Source organism: Bos indicus x Bos taurus, chromosome X (assembly GCF_003369695.1).
Source record: "Bos indicus x Bos taurus breed Angus x Brahman F1 hybrid chromosome X, Bos_hybrid_MaternalHap_v2.0, whole genome shotgun sequence".
In the NCBI taxonomy this organism is placed as follows: domain Eukaryota; kingdom Metazoa; phylum Chordata; class Mammalia; order Artiodactyla; family Bovidae; genus Bos; species Bos indicus x Bos taurus.
In genome coordinates, this window is record NC_040105.1 from 117,453,533 (window position 1) to 117,474,704 (window position 21,172).

Sequence of the window (21,172 nt, forward strand, 5' to 3'; positions counted from 1 at the left end):
TTTTCTTCCCTAGGTCACCTCTGTCTCCTCCCTCCCCCTTCTCTTCTCTACCCAACTCTGGTGAATCTCTTTGGGTATTCCAGTCTGTGGAGAACAGGTAAGGAACTGATTACTGGCTAGATCTGCCTCTCTTTCCTATTGACCACCCCTTTTCTCCTCCTGGTCACTTCTAGCTCATTCCTCCCTCTTCTCTTCTTGATGTACTTCCGTGAACTTCTCTGAGGATTCCAGACTATGAAGATCACATAGGGATTTGATTACTGGCTAGATTGCTCTCTCCCCTTTTGATTCCCCCTCTTCCCGCCCTGGTCACCTCTATCTCTTACCTCCCTCTTCTCTTCTCCTTGTAACTCAGCAAAAATTTCTGAGTGTTCCTCATTGTGGAGAATCTTTTCTCCATTAACCTAGATGTCTCATCATTGGTGCTATATGTATGGGGAAGTCTTGAGTCTACTGTGAGAATAAGACTGAAAATGAGAGGCATGTGGCTTAAGTCCAAAACCTGAGAGCACCAAAGATCCTGAAGACAGGGGACATTAATTGATAAAAGCTCATTCAAAAGTCTCCATACCTACATTGAAACCAAGCTTCACCCAAGAGCCAACAAGTTCCAGAGCAAGATATACCATGCAAATTCTCCAGCAACACAGGAACATATCCCTGAGCTTTAATATACAGGCTGCCCAAAGCCACACCAAACCATAGATATTGCAAAACTCACTACTCAACACTTCATTGCACTCCTCAGAGAAGAAATCCAGCTCCACCCACCAGAACTCGGATGCAAGCTTCCCTAACCAGGGAACCTTGACAAGCCACTCGTCTAACCCCACTCACAGGGAGGAACCTCCACAATAAAGAGGGATCACAAACTGCCAAAATACAGAAAGTCCACCCAAAACAGAGCAATCTAAACAAGATGAAAAGGCATATAAATACTCATCAGGTAAAGGAATATCATAAATGCCCACCAAACCAAAAAAAAGAGGAGGGTATAGGGAATCTACCTGAAAAAGAATTCAGAATAATGATAGCAAAAATGATCCAAAATCTTAAAACAAAATTGAGTTACAGATATATAGCCTATAGACAAGGATTGAAAGATGCAAGAAATGATTAACAAGGACCTAAAGATATAAAAAAGAGTCAATCAATAACGACTAATGCAATACATGACAACAAAAACACTCTGGAGGTAACCAACAGGAGAACAACTGAGGCAGAAGATAGGATAAGTGAGATGGAAGATAGAATGGTGGAAATCAATGAAGCAGAGAGGTAAAAAGAAAAATGAATTAAAAGAAATGAGGACAACCTCAGAGACCTTTGGGACAGTGCCAAATGCCCCAACATTCGAATCATAGAGTCCCAGAAGAAGAAGAAGAAAAAAATAAAGGCCATGAGAAAATACTTGAGGAGATAATAGTTGAAAACTTCCTTAAAATGGAGAAGGAAATAGTCACCCAAGTCCTAGAAATGCAGAGTCCCAAACACAATAAACCCAAGGTGAAACACCATAAGAGACATATTAATCAAATTAACAAAGAGCAAACACAAAGAACACATATTAAAAGCAGCACCCAAAGAACACATATTAAAAGCAGCAAGGGAAAAACAACAAATAACACGCAGGGGATTTCCATAAGGATAACAGTTGATCTTTCAATAGAAACTCTTCAGGCCACAAGGGAATGGCAGGACATACCTAAAGTGATAAAAGAGGAAAACCTAGAATGCAGATTACTGTACACAGCAAGGAATTCATTCAAATATAAAGGAAAAATCAAAAGCTTTCTAGACAAGCAAGGGCTCAGAGCATTCAGCACCACCAAAACAGCTCTTCAACAAATACTAAAGGATGTTCTCTAGACAGGAAACACAGAATAGATGTATAAACTCGAACCCAAAACAACAAAGTAAATGGCAACAGAATCATATTTATCAATAATTACATTAAATGTAAATGGGTTGAATACCCCTACCAAAAGACAAAGACTGGCTGAATGGATACAAAAACAAGACCCCTATATATGCTGTCTAAAAGAGACCCACCTTGTAACAAGGGACACATACAGACTGAAAGTGAAGGGCTGGAAAAAGATATTTCATGCAAATAGAGATCCAAAGAAAACGGCAGTAGCAATATTCATATCAAATAAAATAGACTTTGAAATAAAGGCTGTGAAGAGAGATAAAGGACACTACATAATGATCAAAGGGTCAATCCAAGAAGACGATATAAAAATTATAAATACATATGCACCCAATATTGGAGCACCACAATACATAAGGCAAATGCTAACAAGTATGAAAGGGGAAATTAACAGTAACACAATAATAGTGGGAGACTTTAACACCCACCTCACACCTATGGATAGATCAGATAAACAGAAAATTAGCAAGGAAACACAAACTTTAAATGATACAATGGACCAGTTAGACATAATAACTCTACGGCATTTCACCCTAAAACAATGACGTTCCTTTTTTCCTCAAGTGCATACGGAACATTCTCCAGGATAGAATACATCCTGGGCCATAATTCTAGCCTTGCTAAATTCAAAAACTGAAATCATTCCAAGCAACTTTTCTGATCACAATGCAGTAAGATTAGATGTCAACTACAAGAAAAAAAAAATTAAAAATACAGACATGTGGAGGCTAAACAACATGCTTCTGAATAACCAAAAAATCACAGAAGACATTTAAAAAAAAACAAATCAAAATCTGCATAGAAAAAAAATGAAAATTAAAACACAACAAACCAAAACCTATGGGACTCAGTAAAAGCAGTGCTAAGGGGAAGGTTAATAGCAATGCAAGCTTACCTCAAGAAACAAGAAATAAGTCACACAAATAACCTAACTCCATGAAATTAAAAGACGCTTACTCCTTGGAAGAAAAGTTATGACCAACATAGATAACATATTCAAAAGCAGAGACATTACTTTGCCAACAAAGGTCCATCTAGTCAAGGCTATGGATTTTCCAGTGGTTATGTATGGATGTGAGAGTTGGACTGTGAAGAAGGCTGAGCGCCAAAGAATTAACTGTGGTGTTGGAGAAGACTCTTGAGAGTCCCTTGGACTGCAAGGAGATCCAACCAGTCCATTCTGAAGGAGATCAGCCCTGGGATTTCTTTGGAGGAAATGATGCTAAAGCTGAAACTCCAGTACTTTGGCCACCTCATGCAAAGAGTTGACTCATTGGAAAAGATCTGATGCTGGGAGGGATTGGGGTCAGGAGGAGAAGGGGACGACTGAGAATGAGATGGCTGGATGGCATCACTGACTCGATGGACGTGAGTCTGAGTGAACTCCAGGATTTGGTGATGGACAGGGAGGCCTGGCATGCTGCGATTCATGGGGTTGCAAAGAATCGGACACGACTGAGTGACTGAACTGAACTGAACACCTAAAGCAACTATAAGAGGAAGAAATGAAGAACCCCAGGATTAGTAGAAGGAAAGAAATCATAAAAAATGGGGCAGAAATAAATGCAAAATAAACAAAGAGACCATAGCAAAAATCAAAAAGGCTAAAAGCTTGTTCCTTGAGAAGATAAGTAAAATAGACAAACTATTAGCCAGACTCATCAAGAAACAAATGGAGAAGAATCAAATAAACAAAACTAGAAATGAAAATGGGGTCATCACAACAGACAACACAGAAATATAAAGGATCATAAGAGACTACTCCCAGCAACTATATGCCTATAAAATAGATGACTTGGAAGAAATGGACAAATTCCCAGAAAAGTACAGCTTTCCAAAACTGAACCAGGAAGAAATAGAAAATCTTAACAGACCCATCACAAGGATGGAAATCAAAACTGTAATCAGAAATCTTCCTGCAAACAAAAGCCCAGGAGCAGACGGCTTCACAGCTGAATTTGACCAAAAAATTAGAGAAGAGCTAACACCTATCCTACTCAAACTCTTCCAGAAAATTGCAGATGAAGGTAAACTTCCAAACTCATTCTATGAAGCCACCATCACCCTAATACCAAAGCCAGACAAAGAAGCCACAAAAAAAGAAAACTACAGGCCAATAACACTGATGAACATAGATGCAAAAATCCTTAACAAAATCCTAGCAAACAGAATCCAACATATTAAAAAGATCATACATCATGACCAAGTGGGCTTTATCCCAGGAATGCAAGGATTCTTCAATATCCACAAATCAATCAATGTAATACACCATATTAACAAATTGAAAGATAAAAATCATACGATTTTCTCAATAGATGCAGAGAAAGCCTTTGACCAAATTCAACATCCATTTATGATAAAAACCCTCCAGAAAGCATGCATGAAAGGAACATAACTCAACATAATAAAAGCCATATATGATAAACCCACAGCAAATATTATCATCAATGGTGAAAAATTGAAAGCATTTCCCCTAAAGTCAGGACAAGACAAGGGTGCCCACTCTCACCGCTACTATTCAACATAGTTTTGGAAGTTTTAGCCACAGCAATCAGATAAGAAAAGGAAGTCAAAGGAATCTAGATTGTAGAAGAAGAAGTAAAACTCTCAGTGTTTGCATATGACATGATCTTCTACATAGAAAACCCTAAAGACTCCACCAGAAAATTACTAGACCTAATCAATGAATATAGTAAAGTTGTAGGATATAAAATTAACACACAGGAATCCCTTGCATTCCTATACACTAACAATGAGAAAACAGAGAAATCAAGGAAACAATTAAATTCACCATTGCAACAAAAGAATAAAGTACATAGGAATGAATCTACCTAAAGAAAAAAAAGACCTATATATGGAAACCTATAAATCACTGATGAAAGAAATCAAAGAGGACACAAATAGATAGATACCATGTCCATGGATCAGAAGAATCAACATAGTGAAAATGAGTATACTACCCAAAACAATCTATAGATTCAATGCAATCCCTATCAAGCTAACAATGGTATTTTTCACAAAGCTAGAACAAATAATTTCACGATTTGTATGGAAATTAAAAAAAATCTTGAACATCCAAAGCAATCTTGATAAAGAAGAATGGACCTGGAGGAATCACCCTGCCTGATTTCAGTCTATACTACAAATCTACAGTCATCAAGATGGTGTGGAAACAGAACAAAGACAGAAATATAGATCAATGAAACAAAATAGAAAGCCCAGAGATAAATCCACGCACCTATGGACACCTTATCTTTGACCAAGGCGACAAGAATATACAGTGGAGAAAAGACAATCTCTTTAACAAGTGGTGCTGGGAAAACTGGTCAGCCACATGTACAAGAATGAAACTAGAACACTTTCTAGCACCACACACAAAAATAAACTCAAAATGGATTAAAGATCTAAATGTAAGACCAGAAACTATAAAACTTCTAGAAGAAAACAGGCAAAACACTGTCTGACATAAATCACACCAGGATCCTCTATAACCCACCTCCCAGAATATTGGCAATAAAAGCAAAAATAAACAAATGGGACGTAATAACACTTAAAAGCTTTTGCACAACGAAGGAAGCTATAAGCAAGGTGAAAAGACAGCCTTCAGAATGGGAGAAAATAATAGCAAATGAAGTAACTGACAAAGAATTAATCTCAAAAATATACAAGCAACTCCTGCAACTCAATTCCAGAAAAATAAATGACCCTATCAAAAAATGGTCCAAAGACCTAAACAGACCTTTCTCCAAAGGAGACATCAGGTCAGATCATATCAGTCGCTCAGTCGTGTACAACTCTTTGCGACCCCATGAATCACAGCACGCCAGGCCTCCCTGTCCAACACCAACTCCCGGAGTTCACTGAGACTCACGTCCATCGAGTCAGTGATGCCATCCAGCCATCTCATCCTCTGTAGTCCCCTTCTCCTCCTGCCCCCGATCCCTCCCAGCATCAGAGTCTTTTCCAATGAGTCAACTATTCGCATGAGGTGGCCAAAGTACTGGAGTTTCAGCTTCAGCATCATTCCTTCCAAAGAAATCCCAGGGCTGATCTTCAAAATGGACTCATTGGACCTCCTTGCAGTCCAAGGGACTCTCAAGAGTCTTCTCCAACACCACAGTTCAAAAGCATCAATTCTTCAGCACTCACCCTTCTTCACAGTCCAACTCTCACATCCATACATGACCACAGGAAAAACCATAGCCTTGACTAGACATACAGATGGCTTAAAAACACATGAAAAGATTCTCAACATCACTCATTATCAGAGAAATGCAAATTAAAACCACGATGAGGTACCATCTCATGCCAGTCAGAATGGCTGCTATCCAAAAATCTACAAACAATAAATGCTGGAGAGGGTGTGGAGAAAAGGGAACTCTCTTACTCTGTTGGTGGGAATGCAAAGTAGTACAGCCACTATGGAGAACAGTGTGGAGATTCCTTAAAAAAACTGGAAATAGAACTGCCATACGATGCAGCAATCCCACTGCTTGGCATGCACACTGAGGAAACCAGAATTGAAAGAGACATGTGTACCCTAATGTTCATCCCAGCATTGTTATAACAGCCAGGAAGATGAATGGATAAGAAAGCTTTTCTACATATACACAATGGAATATTATTCATCCTTTAAAATGAATACATTTGAATCAGTTCTAATGAGGTAGATGAAACTGAAGCCTATTTTACAGAGTGAAATAAGTCAGAAAGTAAAATACCAACACAGTATACTAACACATATATATGGAATTTAGAAAGATGGAAATGATGACCCTGTATGCAAGAGAGCAAAAGAGACAGATGTATACAACAGTCTTTTGGACTCTGTGAGAGAAGGCGAGGGTGGGATGATCTGAGAGAATAGCATTGACATAAGTATATTATCATATGTGAAACAGATCGCCAGTCCAGGTTTGATGCATGAGACAGGGTTCTCAGGGCTGGTGCACTGGGATGACCCTGAGGAAATGGATGGGGAGGAAGGAGGTCCAGGATTGGGAACACATGTAAACCCATGGCTGATTCATGTCAATATATGGCAAAACCACTGCAATATTGTAAAGTAATTAGCCTCCAATTAAAGTAAATATTTTTTAAGTGAAGAGAAAAAATGATAGAAAAAAAATAAATAATTTATGTTGTTTTAAAGTCTTTGTTAGAAATGTCAGCAAAGGGTCAGAGCAAATATTTCAGAAACCAATACTTCTCCCAAATTATAAGTAAAAACATAAGTAACCCTTCAAGAATATTATGTCAAGAATATGATACATTCTAAGATAAAATTTCAAACATTTTAAATTGGGGTGCTAAAATACTTGATTACTTAAAAAATTAAAAATTGCAAATCAAGATATAACTGATTCAATTTTTTGCACTTAGCTTTAAACTGTCTAAATAACTTTGACAGAGACTTTAATTATCTGATCTATATTATCACTTACATGTGCAATCTTTAAAAATGATACAAATGAACTTATTTACAAAACACAGATAGACCCACAGACATAGAAAATAAAAACTTATTGTTACCAAAGTGAAAGTGGGGAGTGATGAATTATTAATTTGGAACTAATGGATACACACTACTGTATATAAATTAAACAAAAATAATTTATGTTATACCACAAGGAATTATATTTAATATCTTTTAATAACTTATAGTGGAAAATAATCTGAAAAAGAATATATACAACTGAATCTGGGAAAGACTGAATGCAGGAGAAGTGGACAACAGAGGATGGGATGGGTGGATGGCATCACAGCCTCAATAGACATGAGTTTGAGCAAACTCTAGGAGTTGGTGATGGACAGGGAAGCCTGGTGTGCTGCAGTCCATGGGGTCACAGAGTCAGACACGACTGAGCGACTGAACTGAACTGATAATTGAATCACTTTGCTGTATGCTTGAAACATTACAAATCAACTATACTTCAATAAAAATTCAGTTCAGTTCAGTTCAGTCGCTCAGTCATGTCCGACTCTGTGGACACGCAAAAATTACCTTATCTATATATAGATCAAAGCAATTTTGTGAGGGTGTATTATTTCCATCAGATAAAAAAACTGATGCACAACATGGATAAAGAATTTCCCAACATCTCATAGCATATATAATTTATATGCATGTAGATATACCCTCTTACTCTTATGAAAATAACTCTTTAGATAATAAAACTAGTGTTCCTTTCAGGTTTCTTAGTAGGGGAGATTTATTTCACTTTTCTTGTGCAATTTTTACTTTAAAATAGAATACAGAGGGCCTATTTATTTTCTTCTACATTAATTTCTTCTGTAATTATACTTTTTTATTTACTCAATAAATATCCTCTACTTCTTCATCCCTACATATGAGAAGTCATTTTCCTTTAATTTCCTGAAATAATAAATTGTATCCTAGGTTGTTGAAGGAACTTGCAGATGAGGATTTCAAGCCATTCTCAGTAATCATTAAGGAATCATAAAGAATGAGGAAATGATGGGAAAATGATAATAGGCAAGTCAAGTCATAGTTTTCGAAAAGGTTTAGATGAAAGCATATTACCCAGATTATACTCCAATGTATCAATATTTGACAATAATACTGGACACATTTTATTTTAATGTTAAAGAGATGTCTTGAGGACATTTGGAAATAATTGTAGGAGCACTAGTGGACACTAATGGGTAAAAAAAGAAAAATGGCAGAAAGACTCATCTCCTTTGTTCACTTATGGACAAGGAGGTGGCTGTCAATATTGATCAACAGTGCCCTTCCCTAGTAATGTGCTCCATCCATTCCACAGACTGAAGCCAAATCAAATGTCCAGTTTTTAATGATAAGAATTTGCATGATTTCAATATTAATAACAAACAAGGAAAACCCACAGTATTAAAATTATACCACAGATGAGAACTGTCAACAGCAAGCTCAAAGGGATTCATTAACTATAGCAAACTTTTTGTTATTCCTTTTCTCTGGATAGCATAATACTGATCAGCATGAACTTAACAGGTTACATTAAAAAAAAAAATTCCAAGATGACTTAGGGACTTATTGACTCATGAAACTCTGATAGGTTTTATCTAGAAAACTCTGCACCCAAGTGATACATAATTGGTTGTCAAACTGCCATAGCATCTCTCAGTCAAGCCCTAGTTGAATTAAAATGTGGAAAAGGGAAGGATATCATTATCCTCTGTATGTCCAAATTGTTTCCATTGTAGTCTGTGTTACAATTCTACTTGAGAAATGACTTGAAACATTCATGAATGCCTTTAAGGCCTGTAAGCAACTCATTATTTTCATACTGTAGAGAATGAAAATGAAAAAAAAAAAAAAAAAAAAACATCCTAAATCTGTAACTACATCTTAAGACCTTGCCAAGTTTCCTCCAAGACATTATAGAATTATTAACAAATCCCAAGGAAAGCAACTTCTATTACCATAGCATTAAAGTAGTTGTACTCACATGAAGCCCATTACAAAGCTAGCACTGAAGGCTGACGGACAGGATCAGCATATCCTTATAACAGATATTAGTTTTTTCTGGATATAATTTCTATTAAAAAAAAAAAAAACTTTAAAAGTACAACTTTTACCTCTGGCTACAAAAGCAATACTGAAAAAAGTAATAAAACTAAGAAAATATCTGTAGTGTAATGACCCAAAGATGAAAACTGACATGACTGCAAGTTTCTTCACTGTTTACTCTATTTCAATGTATTACATATGTACATTTTATTCATAAATTGGTATCCTACTTTATTGGCCTCTCCTTCAGAGGACTTTTTCAAGTAACAGTATACCACCACTGTTTACCCATGATATTAGATGTTCATCTAAGATATTATTCTTATAGCTATATAGTTTGTAAATGTAGGTCATAGCTTAGCTCTATAATCTAGCTGAAACTGCATAAAGCTTTGATTGTCTAATTTATATGCTATGAATATAATCTCTTAGAGATTTGTGTTTTAGTTAATTAAACCTAACATATTTTCCCCAAATAATTCTTTCTGAATAGTATGTAACTTATATATGTTTTGCCTGTCATCATTCTTAGCACTGAAGTACAAAAGACCTTGAAACAGATACCTTCTTACAGATAACTTTTTAAGTAGGTAAAATTTTTCTACCCAAATAATTAGACAGAAAGCATGTACAAAACAAGCATTCCTGGCTGCTCTGTAACTCTTTATCTGGAGAAAAACAAAAATTCAAGTATGTAAGATTCACTTTTAATAAAATTATCTATTGTCATTTCAAAGTTTGCAAAGAAGGAATTTCTCATTCATCACTGTCCATACTATTCACTTATATTTGTAAACATAAACAACATGATTAGAGAAATCACAAGTGTATGAATAAGAGACTAAAAGGGGTTGATTCTGAAATATTCACAATAATTTTAAATATATTTATCTTGTATACTTTGGGATAATTTGTTCAGAAGCAGAGAATATTTTCAGTGCTCAAGGTTCAAATACAACATTTCTTTTGTCAATACTTTAATTAATGGGTACAGTAATTTATTTGAGATAAAAATTCAATATCATGAATTCAAAAAATATTTGCTATTTTTTCTTAATATTCAAAGTTGCTATTATAAATACTAACTGCCACTGCTGAGTTTTCAAAATTTGCTGGCATATAGAGTGCAGCACTTTCACAGCATTAACTTTTAGGATTTGAAATAGCTCAACTTGAATTCCATTATCTCCAATAGCTTTGTTCGTAGTTGTGTTTCCTAAGGCCCACATGACTTAGCATTCCAGCATGTTTGAGTCTAGGAAGGTGATCAAACTCATTGTGGTTATCTGGGTCATGAAGACCATTTTTTTTGGTTCTTTTTTACAAGAGCAGGAAATTTTTTTTTTTTTTTTTTAGGTAGACATTTATATCTTTCAACAGTGTTTTAAATTTTTAAAAAAAAATCTTGCATAGTTTTGCTAACAGTATGTCTAGATAGTTTATATATATATAATATATTTTATTTATATAATAAATAAATATATTTATTTATATAAAATATTTATATATATATTATATACATATATATATATATTATATACATATATATATATATATATATATATATATATATATAAACTATCTAGACATACTCTTAGCAAAACTATGCAAGAAATTTGTATGCAGGTCAGGAAGCAACAGTTAGAAATGGACATGGAACAACAGACTGGTTCCAAATAGGAAAAGGATTTCGTCAAGGCTGTATATTGTGACCCTGTTTATTTAACTTATATGCTGAGTACATCATGAGAAATGCTGGACTGCAGGAAACACAAACTGGAATCAAGATTGCCAGGAGAAATATCAATTACCCCAGATATGCAGATGACACCACCCTTATGGCAGAAAGTGAAGAGGAACTAAAAAGCCTCTTGATGAAAGTGAAAGTGGAGAGTGAAAAAGTTGACTTAAAGCTCAACATCCAGAAAACGAAGATCATGGCATCCGGTCCCATCACTTCATGGGAAATAGATGGGGAAACAGTGGAAACAATGTCAGACTTTATTTTTCTGGGCTCCAAAATCACTACAGATGGTGACTGCAGCCATGAAATTAAAAGACGCTTACTCCTTGGAAGGAAAGTTATGACCAACCTAGAAAGCATATTCAAAAGCAGAAACATTACTTTGCCAACAAAGGTTCGTCTAGTCAAGGCTATGGTTTTTCCTGTGGTCATGTATGGATGTGAGAGTTGGACTGTGAAGAAGGCTGAGCGCTGAAGAATTGATGCTTTTGAACTGTGGTGTTGGAGAAGACTCTTGAGAGTCCCTTGGACTGCAAGGAGATCCAACCAGTCCATTCTGAAGGAGATCAGCCCTGGGATTTCTTTGGAGGGAATGATGCTAAAGCTGAAACTCCAGTACTTTGGCCACCTCATGCGAATAGTTGACTCATTGGAAAAGACTCTGATGCTGGGAGGGATTGGGGACAGGAGGAGAAGGGGATGACAGAGGATAAGATGGCTGGATGGCATCACTGACTCGATGGACGTGAGTCTGAGTGAACTCTGGGAGTTGGTGATGGACAGGGAGGCCTGGCGTGCTGTGATTCATGGGGTTGCGAAGAGTCGGACATGACTGAGGGACTGATCTGATCTGATCTGATCTTCTACCTCACTAATCCTATCTTCTGCCTATATTCTACTATTTGTTCCCTCCAGAGTGTTTTTGATCTCATTTATTGCATTATTCATTATATATTGACTCTTTTAATTCTTCTAGGTCCTTGTTAAACTTTTCTTGCATCTTCTCAATTCCTGTCTCCAGGCTATTTATCTGTAATTTCATTTTGTTTTCAAGATTTTGAATCAATTTCACTATCATTATTCAGAATTCTTTATCAGGTAGATTCCCTATCTCTTCCTCTTTTGTTTGGTTTGCTGGGCATTTATCCTGTTCCTTTACCTGCTGGGTATTCCTCTGTCTCTTCATCTTGTTGATATTGCTGTGTTTGGGGTGGCCTTTCTGTATTCTAGCAGTTTGTGGAGTTTCCTCACTGTGGGTGGGATTGTATGGATGGCTTGTCAAGGTTCCTGGTTAGGGAAGCTTGTGTCAGTGTTCTGGTGTTTGGAGCTAGATTTATTCTCTCTGGAGTTCAATGAAGTGTCCAGTAATGAGTTATGAGTTGTCAATGGGTTTGGAGTGACTTTGGGCAGCTTGTATATTGAATCTTAGGGCTGTGTTCCTATGTTGCTGGAGAATTTGCATTGTATGTCTTGCTCTGGAACTTGTTGGCCCTTGGGTGGTGCTTGGTTTCAGTGTAGGTATGGAGGCGTTTGATGAGCTCCTGTTGATTAATGTCCCCTGGAGTCAGGAGTTCTCTGGTGTTCTCAAGAGTTGGACTTAAGCCTCCTGCTTTTGGTTTTCAGTCTTATTTTTACAGTAGCCTCAAGACTTCTCCATCTATACAGCACCATTGATAAAACATCTAGATTAAAGATGAAAAGGTTCTCCACAGTGAGGGACACCCAGAGAGGTTCACAGAGTTACATGGAGAAGAGAAGAGGGAGGAGGGAGATAGAGGTGACCTGAAAAAGATGAGGTGGAATCAGAAGAGGAGAGAGCAACTAGCCAGTAATCACTTCCTTATGTGTGCTCCACATTCTGGACCACTCAGAGATGTTCACGGAGTTATACAGGGAAGAGAAGAGGGAGGAAGGAGACAAAAGTGGCCAGGAGGATAAATGGTGAAATCAAAAGGAGAGGGACAGATCCAGCCAGTAATCAGTTCCCTAAGTGTTCTCCACCATCCAGAACACACAACGAGATTCACAGAGTTGGGTAGAGAAGAGAAGGGGTATGGAGGAGATAGAAGCGACCTGGTGGAGAAAAAGGAGAGTCCAAAGGGGGAGAGAGCAGTCAAGCCAGTAATCTTGCTCCCAAGTAAAAATGGGTACTGAAGATTGGGTTCTTAAAGGTACAAAATTGATAACAAATACCAAAAAGCAAAGATTAAAAATCTAGAGTAGAGGTTGGATTTTCAAAAATACAATATTAAAGAAAAGAATAAAACAAAACAAAGTCACAAAAATTATAAAAATATATGTATATGAAGTTGCTTTAAAAATTAGGGTCTTTTTTTACAAAGTAATAGAAGTTATAAAGATGAAAATTAAAGGAATAATAGAGGACTTAAAAAAAATAAAAAAAGAATGATCATGAAAATATATCTAGGACTTTCTCCGGTGTTGTGGGTATTGTGGGGTCCATTCATTTTCGGATAGTTCCTTGATCTGGTCTATATTTCTCAAGATCTATAGGCCTCTTCCTATGTAGTCAGTACTAAATACAGGGTTTTAATCTATTGCACCAGTCACTTCCAAGGAGGTTCCCTCTGTTTTAGCTTCTTCTCTTTGCTTGTCTCTTCAGTGTCTAATTACCACCCTGACACAAGGGGGCGGTGGTGGACACTTTTTTAAGCTCACTTGTTCAGTCGTCCTGTGGCGAGGGAGCGACGCTGCAAACAAGTAACACTGGCACGTGCTCACAGTGTCTTGGCCACACTGGGTTTGGCCTCGCTCATGGCATGTGTGCTTTCCCTGTCTAAACTTCTTAGGCTCTAGGTTGCTCTGCTGGAAACGGTCTGAGGTCAGCCCTGGGTTGCATACACTTCCCAGGTCTAAGCCGCTCACGTTCAGGTACTCAGGTAGTCCTCAGAAACGCAGACTCGGTTGGACCTTTGTTTTGTGCCCTTCCCAGGTTCGAGCAGCTCAGGTGATCAGGTGTTTGGTGAGTGCTGTACCTGTGACTTATCCCCTCCCCTGTCCCTGCCACTCGGTTTTCTGGGTGTACAACTGACGCACCTTCTCAGGCAGATGTTGACTGTCCAGAATCCCAAGAAGTCTTAGTTAGCAACAAAGGCTGCTGGCAGTTTGGTAGATAATGCCTCTCTGGGGCCGCGATTGCCCCCTTTCGGCTCTGGCTGCTTGTCACTGGAGGGGGATTGTCTGCAGCCAGCTGGTTCTGCTCAGTCCTTTGTTCTGTGTGTGGGCCTGGTGGTGTCTTCAGTTAGGGCTTTTCGCGTGGTAGCTATCCCACAGTCTGGTTTGCTAGCCCAAGTTGGTTCCCTCAGATTGCCCTTGGGGCATTCAGGCCTGGTCCTTACTCTAAGCAATGCAGCCCATGCCTCCCTGCCCAGCCCCCGCTTGCTAGTGGTGGATGCAGGTGCCTGCGCTGCTTCTCCGCTGGGGAGTTTCTTCTCCGTTGGACAGGTAATCTGTGGGTTTTATTTATTTATTTATTTTCCTTTCTGGTTATGTTGCCCTCTGTGGTTCCAAGGCTTGCCACAGACCCAACAGTGAGAGTGTTTCCTGGTGTTTGGAAATTTCTCTCTTTTTGAAGACTCCCTTCCCTGGACGGAGCTCCATCCCTACCTTTTTTGTCTCTCTTTTTTTTTTTTATATTTTTTCCTACCTCCTTTTGAAGACAATGGGCTGCTTTTCAGGGTGCCTGATATCCTCTGCCAGCATTCAAAAGCTGGTTTGTGGAATTTACTCAGAGTTCAAATGTTCTTTTGATGAATTTGTGGGGGAGAAAGTGGTCTCCCTGTCCTATTCCTCTGCCATCTTAGGACCGACTCTGAAGATCTTTTTATATAGTTCTTCTGTGTATTCTTGCCAACTCTTCTTAATATTTTCTGCTTCCTTTAGGCCCATACCATTTCTGTCATTTATTGTGCCCATCTTTGCATGAAAAGTTCCCTTTATATCTCTAATTTTCTTGAAGAGATCTCTAGTCTTTCCCATTCTGTTGTTTTCCTCTATTTCTTTGCATTGATCACTGAGGAAGGCTTTCTTATTTCTCCTTGCTATTCTTTCAAACTCTGCATTCATATGGGTAAATCTTTCCTTTTTTCCTTTGACTTTCATTTCTCTTCTTTTCCCAACTATTGTGAGGCCTCTTCAGACAACCATATTGCCTTTTCGCATTTTTGGGGGGAGGGGATACTCTTGATCACTGCCTCCTATACAGTGTCATGAACTTCCATCCATAGTTCTTCAGGCACTCTGTCTACAATATATAATCCCTGGAATATATTTGTCACTTCCACTGTATAATTTTAAGTGATTTGATTTAGTTCATACCTGAATGGTATAGTGGTTTTCCCTATTTCTTCAATTTAGGTCTGAATTTTGCAATAAGGAGTTCATGATCCGAGCCACAGTCAGGTCCTGGTCTTGTTTTTGCTGACTGTATAGAATTTATCCATCTTTGGCTGCAAAGAATATAATCAGTCTGATTCCACTATTGACCATCTGGTGATGTCCATGTGTAGAGTCGTTTCTTGTGTTGTTGGAAGAGGGTGTTTGCTATGACCAGTGCATTCTCCTGGTAAAACTCTGTTAGCCTTTGCCCTGCTTCATTTTGTACTTCAAGGCCAAACTTGTGTTACTCCAGGTATCTGTTGACTTCCTACTTTTGCATTCCAGTCCCTATGATGAAAAGGATATTTTCTTTTGGTGTTAATTTTAGAAGGGCTTGTAGATCATCAAATAACTGTTCAACTTCAGCTTCTTCAGCATTAGTGGTGTGGCAGAGACTTGGATTACTGTGATATCAAGACCATCCCCATGGAAAAGAAATGCAAAAAGGAAAAATGGCTGTCGGGGGTGGCCTTACAAATAGCTGTGAAAAGAAGAGAAGTGAAAAGCAAAGGAGAAAAGGAAAGATATAAGCATTTGAATGCAGAATTCCAAAGAATAGCAAGAAGAGATAAGAAAGCCTTCCTCAGCAATCAATGCAAAGAAATAGAGGAAAACAACAGAATGGGAAAGACTAGATATCTCTTTAAGAAAATTAGAGATACCAAGGGGATATTTCATGCAAAGATGGGCTCGATAAAGGACAGAAACGGTATGGACCTAACAGAAGCAGAAGACATTAAGAAGAGGTGGCAAGAATACACAGAAGAACTGTACAAAAAAGATCTTCAAGACTCAGATAATCACGATGGTGTGATCACTGACCTAGAGCCAGACATCCTGGAATGTGAAGTCAAGTGGGCCTTAGGAAGCATCACTACGAACAAAGCTAGTGGAGGTGATGGAATCCCAGTTGAGCTATTTCAAATCCTGAAAGATGATGCTGTGAAACTGCTACACTCAATATGCCAGCAAATTTGGAAAACTCAGCAGTGGCCACAGGACTGGAAAACGTCCGTTTTCATTCCAATCCTAAAGAAAGGCAATGCGAAAGAATGCTCAAACTACCGCACAATTACACTCATCTCACACACTAATAAAGTAATGCTCAAAATTCTCTGAGCCAGGCTTCAGCAATACGTGAACCGTGAAATTCCTGATGTTCAAGCTGGTTTTAGAAAAGGCAGAGGAACCAGAGATCAAATTGCCAACATCCGCTGGATCATGGGAAAAGCAAGAGAGTTCCAGAAAAACATCTATTTCTGCTTTATTGACTATGCCAAAGCCTTTGACTGTGTGGATTCCAATAAACTGTGGAAAATTCTTCAAGAGATGGGAATACCAGACCACCTGACCTGCCTCTTGAGAAATCTGTATGCAGGTCAGGAAGCAACAGTTAGAACTGGACATGGAACAACAGACTGTTTCCAAATAGGAAAAGGAGTACGTCAAGGCTGTATATTGTCCCCCTGCTTATTTAACTTATATGCAGAGTACATCATGAGAAAGGCCGGGCTGGAAGAAGCACAAGCTGGAATCAAGATTGGTGGGAGAAATATCAAAAACCTCAGATATGCAGATGACACCACCCTTATGGCAGAAAGTGAAGAGGAACTCAAAAGCCTCTTGATGAAAGTGAAAGTGGAGAGTGAAAAGGTTGGCTTAAAGCTCAACACTCAGAAAACGAAGATCATGGCATCTGGTCCCATCACTTCATGGGAAATAGATGGGGAAACATTGGAAACAGTGGCAGACTTTATTTTTTTGGGCTCCAAAATCACTGCAGATGGTGACTGCAGCCATGAAATTAAAAGACGCTTACTCCTTGGAAGGAAAGTTATGAACAACCTAGATAGCATATTCAAAGCAGAGAGATTACTTTGCCAACAAAGGTCTGTCTAGTCAAGGCTATGGTTTTTTCAGTGGTCATGTATGGATGTGAGAGTTGGACTGTGAAGAAGGCTGAGCGCTGAAGAATTGATGCTTTTGAACTGTGGTGTTGGAGAAGACTCTTGAGAGTCCCTTGGACTGCAAGGAGATCCAACCAGTCCATTCTGAAGGAGATCAGCCCTGGGATTTCTTTGGAGGGAATGATGCTGAAGCTGAAACTCCAGTATTTGGCCACCTCATGCAAATAGTTGACTCATTGGAAAAGATTCTGATGCTGGGAGGGATTGGGGGCAGGAGGAGAAGGGGACGACAGAGGATGAGATGGCTGGATGGCATCACTGACTCAATGGGTGTGAGTCTGTGTGAACTCCGGGAGTTGGTGATGGACAGGGAGGCCTGGCATTCTGCGATTCATGGGGTCGCGAAGAGTGGGACATGACTGAGTGAACTGAACTGAACTGAATGGTTCACCTTGGAAACAAACAGATATTTCTGTCATTTTTGAGATTGCACCCAAGTACTGCATTTCAGACTCTTTTCTTGACTATTAGAGCTACTCCATTTCTTCTAAGGGATTCTTGCCCATAGTAGTAGATATAATGGTCATCTGAGTTAAATTCACCCATTCCAGTCCATTTTAGTTCACTGATTCCTAGAATGTTGACATTCACTCTTGCCTTCTCCTGTTTGACCACTTCCAATTTGCCTTGATTCATGGACCTAACAGTCCAGGTTCCTATGCAATATTGTTCTTTGCAGCATCAGACTACTTACATCAAAAGTCCATCCACAACTGGGTGTTGTTTTCACTTTGGCTCCATCTCTTTATTCTTTCTGAATTTATTTCTCCACTCTTCACTAGTATCACATTGGGCACCTACTGACCTGGGGAGTCCGTCTTTCAGTATCATATCTTTTTGCCTTTTCAAACTTTTCATGGGTTCCCAAGACAAGAGTACTGAAGTGGTTGGCCATTCCCTTCTCCAGTGGACCACGTTTTGTCAAAACTCTCCACCATGATCCATCCATCTTGGGTGGTCTTCATGGCATGGTTCATAGTTTCATTGAGTTAGACAAGGCTCTGGTCCATGTGATCAGTTTGGTTCATTTTCTGATTATGGTTTTCATTCTGTCTGCCCTCTGATGAATAAGGATAAGAGGCTTATGGAAGCTTCCTGATGGGAGAGACTGACTCTGGGGGAAACTGTGTCTTATTCTGAGTAATTTGAATACAGTATATTTCTAATAAATATTTTCTTAATTAAGTGTTTTTTGGAATGAAATACATTTATAATTTTATGCCAAAATTAATGCATTTTAGCTTTTTATTTTACTTTTTATTGTTATCTTTTTCCTTTAATTATGGAACTTCCAGTTCTTCAAAGGACCAAAATATTTACAAGTTTCCAGTTGTAATTCAACAGTTAGCTTTTTTGTACATAATGAAACATATCTATCCTTTCAAACTTCATGTTGATTTGCATTATGAAAAAACAAGCCCTGTCTTACCATAATTGCTAAAGTATCTGATAATTCTAGGTAGTTTATGAACCTATTTTCAGAGTTGGCATTTTTATTGATTATTGTTATTATTTTTAATAACAGGTTACTTTTGGGGCACACATGATGTTTTGATATACACACATTTCAAAAAACTATTGCATCTCAGAGTTTGAAGAAATCTTACAGGTCAACTAACCAAACTTAAAATTTAAATTTTAAAAATAATCCCTATTCAAAACATATATGATCCAGACCACCACTAGCAAAACATAAAATGAAGGACATTTTCCAATAGTAGTCATAGTAGGAAAAAATTCATTTTTTAAAGTTTAGCTAAAAACCAAACAACCATTTCAGTGATGCTTAGTAATAAGAGAACTCTCTATATGCCAAGCATTGTTCTAAGTGGTTACATGTATGAACTCATGTAATTTATGATGTAGATATTGTTATTACTTCCACTTTATAGATGATGTAACTGAGGTGCAGAGGGGTGAAGTAAATCTGCTCAAGGTCACACAGCTAGTTAATGGCAGAGCTAGGTTTCAGATTCAGGTAGACTGACTCTACAGCTCATGAATTCAAGGGCTATGCCTCCTTTCCTCTTTAATCTGAAAATCATCAGAATCAGAATGTTTGTTCAGGGATGGAATTTGGCCCTTCTATTTCAATTTCCATCCTTTCTCTAGGTTTGATGGACTTGTGCATTATACTATGAAGTCCACAGAGCTTTGCAGCCAACATTATTCTAATTGACAAGAAAAAAAAAAAAAAAACAGTATCTGCATTCTATACTGTGTTGGAACTTTTGTCTTTTGAAGAATGTATTTATTCTTACTATTGGAAATACAGAGCTTCAGCTGCTAGTGAAAGCAACCTCAGTCATTCTGCTATACTCAATTTGTAAAAAGAATACCATCATTTCTTCAGTTAGCTGGATTTCTTTCCATAATGATATGCTGCATTGATTGGCTCTGAGAATATTTACAACCATCCTCATTTTAATAGGACAATTAATACTCCTGATGTTTCAACAAACAGCATTAATCGTTTTAGTCCTGACATATTGACAAATGATTTGATATGTGAAAAAGAAAAATATAATTAAAGACAACCAAATTACATCTTTCAGAGGCTCATAGGAGAAAACAATGTTAACATAATTTAAAGTTTCAGAGGATTAACAACTATGCTGGTGAGAATGTATCAAACAAAACAATCCAGTCATAAGTTAGCAGATGATACTTGCAATAAAACAAGATGCTCCAGTTAAGAAGATTATACCATCCAAGAACAAAGCATCAACCCTAAATTTGTGAAATTAAAGGCATAATTCTGAAGCTTTACTTATCACATTAGTTTGGTTTATGAAGGTTATAGCTTAGTTTGATGGGGAGACCCTTGGCGAAGATTTTATAGGCTAAGAGTCTTCAACAAATGATTGCACTGTGTACTATGACTGTGATGAAAAAAACTTTAGAATTGATTTATATTAATACCATAAATAGGAATAGATGAAAGAAATGGTAGATACTGATATAATTTTATGACAAAAGCACATTTAAAATTTTAGCACAAAATATAAAATAATTCAGCCCGTACATAAAAGAATGTACACATTCTTTACCAATTAAGATATTGATTTTAATAGAAAGTAAAGCCTTACACATCCCATGAACGTGTTGTGCAAAATAACACTTATTCCAGTTCTGTGGCTAGTGATCAGAACAGGTTTGAAAATCATCATTTGGAATTTTCTTAGAAGTCAGCGGAAAGCCTCTAGAGAAATGTATCTAAGTAATCATTACACCTGTTTTAGACAAAAATATTTGTCAATCTCACACCTATTAATTTCACATTTCTTTTTAGTTTTAAAAAATCTTATCCACCTGCCAATGATGAGAGTAATACAAAAATGGTGACTTGTATGTGGAAGATGCTAAATTAATATTTCATGAACAAATGAATAAGTGATACAGAGGCTCCAAGATATCCCCAAGAATGCAGCTTTATGAATTATTTCAGCAGTAGCTTCATCACTGAAATAAGGTTATGTTCTGCCATGTGAACTCCTTAGAAAGGGATGACACTTATTTGGATGGACGAATTCAAATCTTCACATTATAAAATCAATCACCTTATTTTTAAGTCAAACTTCATATATCCAGAGTTTAACTTTTATTCTGAGATTTTT